Below are 9541 nucleotides of genomic sequence, written 5' to 3' on the forward strand. Positions count from 1 at the left end.
TGTGGACCAGCTCCATAAAGACATGGGTTGACCAGTTTGGACTAGCTCTATAATGACATGGATTGACCAGTTTTGGCCAGCTCCATAAACACATGGTTTGACCAGTGTGGACCAGCTCCATAAAGACATGGGTTGATCAGTTTAGACCAGCTCCAAAGGACATAGGTTGACCAGTTTGGATCAGCGCCATAAAGACATGGGTTAACCAGTTTGAACCAGCTCCATAAAGATATGGGTTGATAAGTTTGGACCAGCTCCATGAAGACAAGGTTTGACCAGTTTGGGGTGGAGGAACTCGAGTTTTCCTGCACAGAGCCTTGACCTCAATCCCACTGAACACCTTTGGAATGAATTAGAACATCAGTTTTGAGCCTCAGAGCTCTGACCTCAATCCTAATGAACATCTTGGTTTGGACTGGAACAATTATTGTGAGCCAGGTCTTCTCATGTGACATCAGTACCTGAACTCACAAATGTTCTTTTAAATCGACACAATTTCCCACTGAATGGCTCCAAAACCTTCCAGAAGACTGAGACCTGTTATAGCCGTCAAGTGGGGGTAAGGGGGGTGGGCATCGCCCATGGCTTTGGAATGGGATGTTCATGTATAGTGTGATGGTCATATCTTCCCAAACTTCTAGCCATATAGTGTATCATACACCTTTTTACAAGACTTTAAATCCTGTGGAAAGCCTTCCTACAAGACCAGAGACTATCCTAGCCAGTTCCATTTTAATATGTAGTGATCTTGGAATACGTTGTCTAACAAGCTAGCTCATATAGGTATGATGGTAAGGTGTCGACAAACCTTTGGTCATATAGTGTATAACAGCACTGCAAATACATTCAGGTGATTTAGACAAAGTCAACCCTGTAAAGACATGGTTTAACTAGTTTGGTGTTAAAAAACATAAGTGTCCTTCTCAGAGCCCTGACCTCAGCCCATTTGAACATCTTGCTATGAGCTGGAACAATGATTGTGGTCCAGCTCTTGTCACCCAAAATCAGTAACTGACCTCACAAATATTATTTTTGGCTGAATCAACACAATATTCCACAAACAAGCTCCAAGATCTTCTGAAAAGCCTTCTCAAGAGTGGAGCCTGTTATACTGTAGCTGCAAAGAGTGACCAACTCCATATTAATGCCCATGTATTTGGAATGGGATGACCATGTATGGTGTGATGCTCAAGTGTATTATTCATCTTCTTACAAGACAGTTAGGAATGTAAATATAGTGGAAAGCCTTCCTAAAAGACAAGCCACAATGATGTCAATGTCCATGGTTTTAGCATGGGGTGCCCATGTATGGTGTGATGTTCAGGTGTTCCAAAACTTCTGACAATATAGTGTATTATACAACTTCTTACAAGACATTTCGATAATTAAATCTTGTGGAAGGCAACCAGAGGTTTCCCTACCTACCTTCATAATAATACCTATGATTTTGGAATGGGATGTCCATTTATGGGGTGATGGTCAGGTGTTCCAAAACCTCTGGTCATATAGTGTATTATACAACTTTTTGTAAGACAGAGAATTAAACCTTGTGGAAGGCCACTATAAGGGAATACTTATTAAGGTTACCAAAAGATATACTAGGTTAAAGGTCTAAGATAATATGCTTAGGCGTGCATTTCACTAAGTTCAGAATTAAGATGCAAGATGTTGACATATTAGGAAGCATCTGTCTGCGGTAAGAGGTACAAAGCTAAGATAGGACTGGTTACGCAAGAATATGGTCAGTCAGCAGATGTTGAAATGACGAAATAACTATCAGAAGACTGTATTTCACCTTTGACTTAGATAATGTCATGAGTTTAAGAAAAATGTCGATGTATGTATGAATTACCTGATTGGCTAAACCACAGGGCTGTCCTTTAGCTCAAACTAAATAAAACTGCTGTGTGTGCTTCAATATGCACATTCATTATTCACGTACAATCGTGTGTATGTGTGATGTTTGTCCACCGGTGAAAGGGACCCTTGCTCTTCCATCCTAGCCTAGGCTACCAGGGGTTACTTACAGAAGACGAGCAACCTAACAGTTTTGGTACCAGAAAAGTGGGGTTCGTCTTGCGACAGGTAGGTCACTTTACTCTTTTTACCTGATTGGTGAATGGTGTAAACACTTACTCTGTCCGGGCGGCCGCTACGAACTTAGTTTAAATTTAAAAGAAGTAACTGTGCCTTCGCGGCGGACTAGGCTGGTCCCTCGGAAGGTTAAAAGGGCTTGCAAGGAATTTATAGGTTTAGGGGAGTCCGACTAGGTTGGTCTGACTTAAAACTATTGGTAATAGTATTTTTAACACGGGAAGTAGTAGATTACGCCCGTGACAAAGGGATTGGTGGAGTGGACGCCCATTTGAAATTTTTTTTTTAAAAAGTGCACTATAAATTGTTAAATGTATTGCAATACGGTTATTTCATGTCTTAAAGTATATTAAGAATATGTCTGTTTCTCTCTAGGTACGTGTGTAAGTATATAGAGTATAAGTTTTAATATAGAGTATAAGGAAAATAATTGTTGTTGTTTAAATGAGTGCAGAGTATGAGGAGCCCTCTTGTAGTGACATAGCATCCGCCTGCCCCCATTGCACGTTAGGTCTACTCTTCCTAAGAATAGATGACAAGTGGATTTTACTGACCACCAGACCAGGGGGGTTCTCTTGCAGACTTGGTGTAAGAGGGGTATATCCCGCCACCAGGAAAGATTTACCCTTCATCGTATATTAAGGGTAAATCTTCATAGTTTTATATAAGTCCATCTGCCCCAAAAAAGATCAGGGATCCTACTCCCAGACCAGAAACCGGATTGTTGGACAAACCGGGTGTTATCACCTGTGTCCTGCCACTAGACACACACTGCCCAGACTACTAGATGGGGAATTCTGCAGCAACCCAAGCCATGGCCACCCCATCACCCTATGAATTTGTCAGTAATATGATCCCTGGCCCCCAGGTAGAACCATTTTGAACACAAGTCCGGGAAAGGTGTCACCAATTGGGAATCCATGACCCAGGACCCCAAGGTCCTTGTTCAGAGGAAGACTGGCAAGAAGTCAGTAAAATTTGTCAGGTACATAAGCATTCTTATCCTCCCTGCAAAGGGGCTGACCCACAATACATGAAGGATTGTTTCTGTGCATGGAACAAATGCCTTGGAAAATATAGGCAATTGTGGACAGCAAGGACATTGGAAATCCCAGTGCCCTTATAGGACTGGACAGATTAGAGCAAGAGGCAGAGGCAGGGGATTTAACCCCCAGACCCGCCCACAGTATCCCCGTTATCTGCCATACCAGAACCCTCGTCAACCACTACCCCAATATCCTACACAGCCACAAATAATGCACCGAGGGAAACTCTGTTGGTATTAATGGGACACCTGTCACCCATCCCATCACTCCACCACTGACTGTAGCCACTCCAGAAGGACAGAAATTATGTACCCAAACTTTTGCCGTCTTGTCCTCATGCCCTGTGCCTCTTATGGGACGGGACCTCTTGGCACAACTGTGTATTACCATTAAGTTTAATAAAGAAGGTTCCCTTACCGCTAGTTCACCATTATGTGACTTACATGGCCCTAAGCGACATGCACACAGAGGGTTCCCAAAAAGACATGCACACAGGAGTTTCTTTCTAATGATACCTTCCTCCCTTGACCATCACACAATTTGGGCAGAAAACAAAGGTAGTGTGGGCTTTATTAATTGCACACCATATGCACCCCAAATGCGGTCAGATGCAGGGATACAATATCAAAAACAGTATCCCCTACCCCCAGAGAAAGTCAAAGGCATCTCCCCTCAAATTAATGATTACATATCAAAAGGTATCCTGAAACCAATCATCAGTCCCTGGAACACGCCCATTTACCCCGTAAAAAAAGGCCAGTGGGGAGTGGAGACTTATACATACAAGACCTAAGGGCAGTAAACAAACAAGTGATTCCCCTCCCACCCCTAGTCTCAGACATCACTTTTATTTTCTCATGCATACCGGCAGACTCTCTATGCTACACAGTAATTGATTTAGCGAATGCTTTCTTTAGCATTCCCATTGCAGAGGAAGCCCAACCTATGTTTGCTTTCTCCTGGGCCGGGGGCCAACTAACCTGGCAAGGGTATGTAGACAGTCCAGCCGCCTTCTCTATGGTACTCAACGAGACTGTCAAGTCTTGGACATCTGAGCGAGGGTCGGTACTGATACAGTATGTGGACGACTTGCTCCTGTGCAGTCGAACTGCTGAAGATTGTGCGGTCGATTCAACATCACTGTTGGGACACCTAGCCCGAGCTGGACACCTCGCCTCCAGGAAGAAGGTGCAATGGTGCCAGTCCCAGGTTGAATACTTAGGTTGTATCCTTAGAGAAGGAACAAGGCTGGTGTCACCTAAACGTGCCGCAGCCCTACAAGCTCTCAGTCCGCCAAAAGACAAGGCCGCCCTACTCTCATTTTTGGGTGCAATTGTATATTGCCGCCAATGAATCCCTGACTGTTCTCATTATGATAGTATCCTAAGAGAGGCTACTGGCTCGACAGCCCCTAAATTAATAGATTGGACTGAAGACAGACTACAAGCTTTTCAAGCTCTATTAAACAGTCTGTCAAATGCTCCCGCCCTGGGATTGGTAGACTATGGTAAAGCTTTTCAGCTGTACTGTGTAGTTTCAGGAAGCTCTTTTGCCGCCGTGCTAACACAACAACATGGATCAGGGTATCGCCCTGTCTCATATCTATCAAAAAAAACTCCCCATCCAAGTACAGGGAATGCCATCCTGTCTCCAAAATCTTGCTGCCTGTGCAATGGCTGTACAAGATGCAAACAAATTAGTGCTAGGTCACCCATTGACTCTCTATACCACTCATTCAGTCACGCATCTTATTCAGAACATGAATACCCAACATATGACCTCGCAAAGACTTAGTGGTTATGAGATAACACTGATGAACACTGATAACCTCACACTCAAATATGTGCCTGCCAGCAACCCCGCTGTGCGCCTTTTGCATTCCATGTTGCGTTTACCACATGACCCAGACATTATACATGACTGTTCGGAAAAGGTTGCTGCTATTACCAGTCCCAGACCGGATCTCACTGACACCCCTATCTCAGGTGCAGAGGATGTTTTCGTTGACGGTAGCTGCTCACGTCCCTCTGACTCCACCTTTTTAACCGGTTATGCAGTTGTTCAACTACCAGACATCGTACTGGAGGCAAAATCATTACCTCCTTCTTCAGCCCAGGTAGCAGAGTTAGAAGCCCTCACTAGGGCCTGCATTCTATTCACCGGTAAAGAGGTGAACGTCTACACAGACAGTAGATATGCTTTTGGAGTGGTGCATGATTTTGGTGTGATATGGGCCAATAGAGGTTTTAAAACAGCAGACAACAAAATAATTGCCAACTCCACACAGATTAGTGCTCTCCTCCAAGCCATTCTTCTTCCAAAAAAGGTAGCCATAATTAAAGTAAAGGCACACTCCTCTGACAGCAGTCGTGTTTCAAAAGGGAATGCTCTTGCTGACAGAGAAGCTAAAAGAGCTGCTGCCTTTTCCCCTAACCCACCTGCCCCCACAACAATGTTTTTCAAGGAACACTTCGCAGCACCTAACTTTAAAACTGTCATAGCACAGATGCAATCAATGGCCACAGAAGATGATGTCCATTTTTGGACACAGGAAGGATTGACCAAAGACCCTGAAGGTCTTTGGTCAAAAGAGGGGAAGATCCTGGGCATACCCGAAACAAACTGTGTACTTATACTCTCATATCTCCATGTTCCAGGACATATAGGGGCAGGGGCGGACTGACCATTGGGCTACTCGGGCACTGCCCGAGGGCCCCATGCCACTAGGGGGCCCCATCAGGGTTGCCAGCCTCAGTAAAACCCAAGATTATAGTTGCCCCACCTCTCCAGTACCTTCTCAGCCAATAGAAACATGTCTGTGTGTACTGTGTGTGTGATATTATACTGTGTGTGTGTTTGTGTATACTATGTGGCCCCATAATCTCTGATTGCCTGGGGGCCCCATAATCTCCTATTGCCCGGGGGCCCCATGAGTTGTCAGTCCGCCCCTGTATAGGGGCTGCCCCTTTGATCAATATATATATGAAATCCTTTATCACCCACAAAGTGCAGGAGTAGTGGAAAGAATGAATAGGAATATCAAAGATAAACTAAAAAAGGCCACAGGAGGCACGTTGAAAGGATGGCTTGACCATCTGCCTGCTGTATTGTTCCAAATTAGGACCACACCACATGCAAGAACAAAATTATCACCCTTTGAGGTCCTCATGGGAATCCCCGCAAACATAGAATTACCCCCATTAGACCAAGACACTGATATTGACATTTATTCTCAACAGGAAATGTACGTGAAAAACCTGGTAAGTATGCTTCATGAAATGAACGAACAAGTTTCTGTCACCTTTTCTCCTCTTTCCACAGAGCCAACACACCCCTTCATCCCAGGAGATCAAGTGCTAGTCAAGCAACTGGCCCACAAAAAGAGGATCGGACCAATCTACTCTGGACCTTGGAAGGTTGAAAAGGTGTCCAGAACTGCGGTCCTGACTGACCAAGGAAACACCTGGATCCACGCCAGCAGGCTGAAAAAGTGCCCACCGCTTCCCACAACCCCCGACCCCCCACCTATTGAAGGAGAACCCGACCCACCCGAACAGCGACCGGAACTGCAGGAGATTCAGGAAGGCATTGGACAATTAACCCTTGAAACCCTACATGATAGCGAAGAAGAAGGACAAGCATAAGAACTTGTAGAAATGTTTTTACCTTCAGTGTCAGGGAAGGCTGTATGCCTTTGGGGTAGTCTGGTACTATTTGTATTCCTGCCCACATGGTTTATAGCCAACTGTATATATCATCCAGAAGACTTAGGTCTATTAAAAGGGATATGTGGACCACCTAAGATGAATAATACCCCCGGCCAAAGACATAGTAGAAGTATTGTACCCGTTAATGAGTCACCTAAGGGACTGACTAACAAGATGTTACTACTAAAATTCAAATATAGCTATGCTCAAAAATCTGGTTTTGAGAAATGCTGGATTTGCAGCAAGCTACATCCCAGTACAGCTAGAATCCCTCTCATGGCAGTCCCCTTGAATTTTACCCCCCTCCTTAATGGAACACCCCCTATCGTCCTAACGAATGTTACTAGGACCCTTCCAAATAAAACCCTCACTTTCCAAATTATAGGTAGAAGCCACTTCCCAGACTGGTGTTTCCGACTGGGAAACACCACAGATGGAGCCGAGGTTTGCAAACAAGCAAAACTTAACATTTCAATGACATCATTTAACAGTCCTTCTTTCTTCCATACTTCAGATCCCACCCTAAATGCCACCTTTTTAGACTTTCTTAGCTCCAGTACCAAGACTACAATACACCAATTAATGTCAATTCTGGTGCTCTCTGGCCTTTCTGATACTCTTAGGAACGTGTTCCATAAACGACCCCTAGCTCTAGGAAATACCATATATATATGCTGCGGCAAACTCTGTCACCCCTGGATCCCAACCAAACTCCAGGGGTGGTGTTACCTTGCAGCCCTGGTTCCTATTATGGGGGTATTAGGGGATAACAAGGGAAGTCACCTCCTTGAAGCCAGCATGCATCCTAGATATCCCCTTAGACACCGTAATAAACGAGAATTGTTTTTAGAAAAAGATATGGCCTGGGCATGGTTCCCTTCCTGGACAGGGTGGGGAATTGACCTAATGAAAAGATTAAATAATTACACTGGCATAATTGATGAGATTCTGGAGGAAAATTCTGATGACATAACCAAACTAAATCTAGAAACTAGGGCAATTAGGAAGCAACTAGAACTACATGAGTTGGCTATAGAAAGTATGAGTGCAGCCCTTACTGGCCTCTGTGAGACTACTGAGGATTATGAGTGCTGTACCTGGATTCATAATACCAGCATCGAAGTCCCAGACTACTATGACGTTATTGCCCAACACAGGGAAGAGGTAAATAAACTACAGAAAGAGGCAAGGAACATAGGAAAAAACTGGGATCCCTTCTCGAGCAGTTTTAGTTTTGGGGGATTAATATCTTGGCTCCGAAATGCTGCCATGACAATTGTCACTGTGATTCTCTTCATTCTATTTTTATATGCCTGTTATAAGATAATCAAATGTTTATGTAAAAAGGGAAACACGGCCGCTCCGAAGGATCTGAAACTCACTTCCATTGTTAAGGATCCAACGGTATGGTATAAAAACCAAGAGCATAAGGGTTCGGAGTATGAAGCCTGTGCTATTAAATTAGAAAAGGAATGATCATTATGTAAATCACAGAATGATCAAAGGAAGGATTATAAGGGAATACTTATTAAGGTTACCAAAAGATATACTAGGTTAAAGGTCTAAGATAATATGCTTAGGCGTGCATTTCACTAAGTTCAGAATTAAGATGCAAGATGTTGACATATTAGGAAGCATCTGTCTGCGGTAAGAGGTACAAAGCTAAGATAGGACTGGTTACGCAAGAATATGGTCAGTCAGCAGATGTTGAAATGACGAAATAACTATCAGAAGACTGTATTTCACCTTTGACTTAGATAATGTCATGAGTTTAAGAAAAATGTCGATGTATGTATGAATTACCTGATTGGCTAAACCACAGGGCTGTCCTTTAGCTCAAACTAAATAAAACTGCTGTGTGTGCTTCAATATGCACATTCATTATTCACGTACAATCGTGTGTATGTGTGATGTTTGTCCACCGGTGAAAGGGACCTCCGCTCTTCCATCCTAGCCTAGGCTACCAGGGGTTACTTACAGAAGACGAGCAACCTAACAGCCACCAAAGGCTTCCCCAGCTAACTCTATATTAGTTGCCATAGTTTTGGAATGGGATGCTGTTGAAAGTGATGTAAAGTAGTAAAATGTAATGTAATGGAAACTCTACATACTCACAGGAGCGTTTCTTAATGAATAGCAAAGTCTTTGTGTTATATGTGAATCAGTAACCCTTCTCCAAAGGGTGTGTAGCGGAGATATGTATTTTTCATCCAAGGCATTTCAAACGTACTTTCAGGAGTAGAAATTGAAGAATCCTTCGGCCGTACAATAGTTGGTTTATTGTTCAGTAACATATGGCATGGTGATGGCTTCTAAGGTGGCACTTCTGGTGTTACATTTTCAAAGTATAGCGTTACTTCTCTTCCCACCGATCTTCTCTCTCATAACCTTACTCTCTTCTTATACTTTTCATGATGCTATGTCAGCATATCCTAATAACTCCCACATTTGCATATATACCCAATATGGTTCAGTCTATAGATAAGTAGCATAACTCCACCCATTGTACTGACATAGTAACGCAAAAATAGAAATACCTACTCAACAAAATCACTCCTATCTATACGATCTGCTGTTGTGTGACCTTCAGAAACCATCACTTACCACCGAACATATAACTTACATATATTTTCAGAAACTTTTAGCACTTAAAATATTAATTACCTCAAAAACTTCTAACAGATGCCCTATAAC

General features: G+C 43.3%; 1 long non-coding RNA gene across 1 annotated transcript; it reads left to right on the forward strand.

Annotated features, from left to right (window-relative positions):
- The first annotated feature begins 1566 nt into the window (after positions 1-1566).
- LOC143946072 (uncharacterized) lies at positions 1567-8742 on the forward strand. The gene is made up of 2 exons (XR_013265181.1): positions 1567-2085; positions 6462-8742. It is a non-coding gene; the product is annotated as an uncharacterized LOC143946072 (long non-coding RNA).
- Positions 8743-9541: the final 799 nt, after the last annotated feature.

This window comes from Lithobates pipiens, unplaced genomic scaffold (genome assembly GCF_037356315.1).
Source record: "Lithobates pipiens isolate NorthernLeopardFrog02 unplaced genomic scaffold, aLitPip1_a1.2 Scaffold_1, whole genome shotgun sequence".
Classification (NCBI taxonomy): Eukaryota; Metazoa; Chordata; class Amphibia; order Anura; family Ranidae; genus Lithobates; species Lithobates pipiens.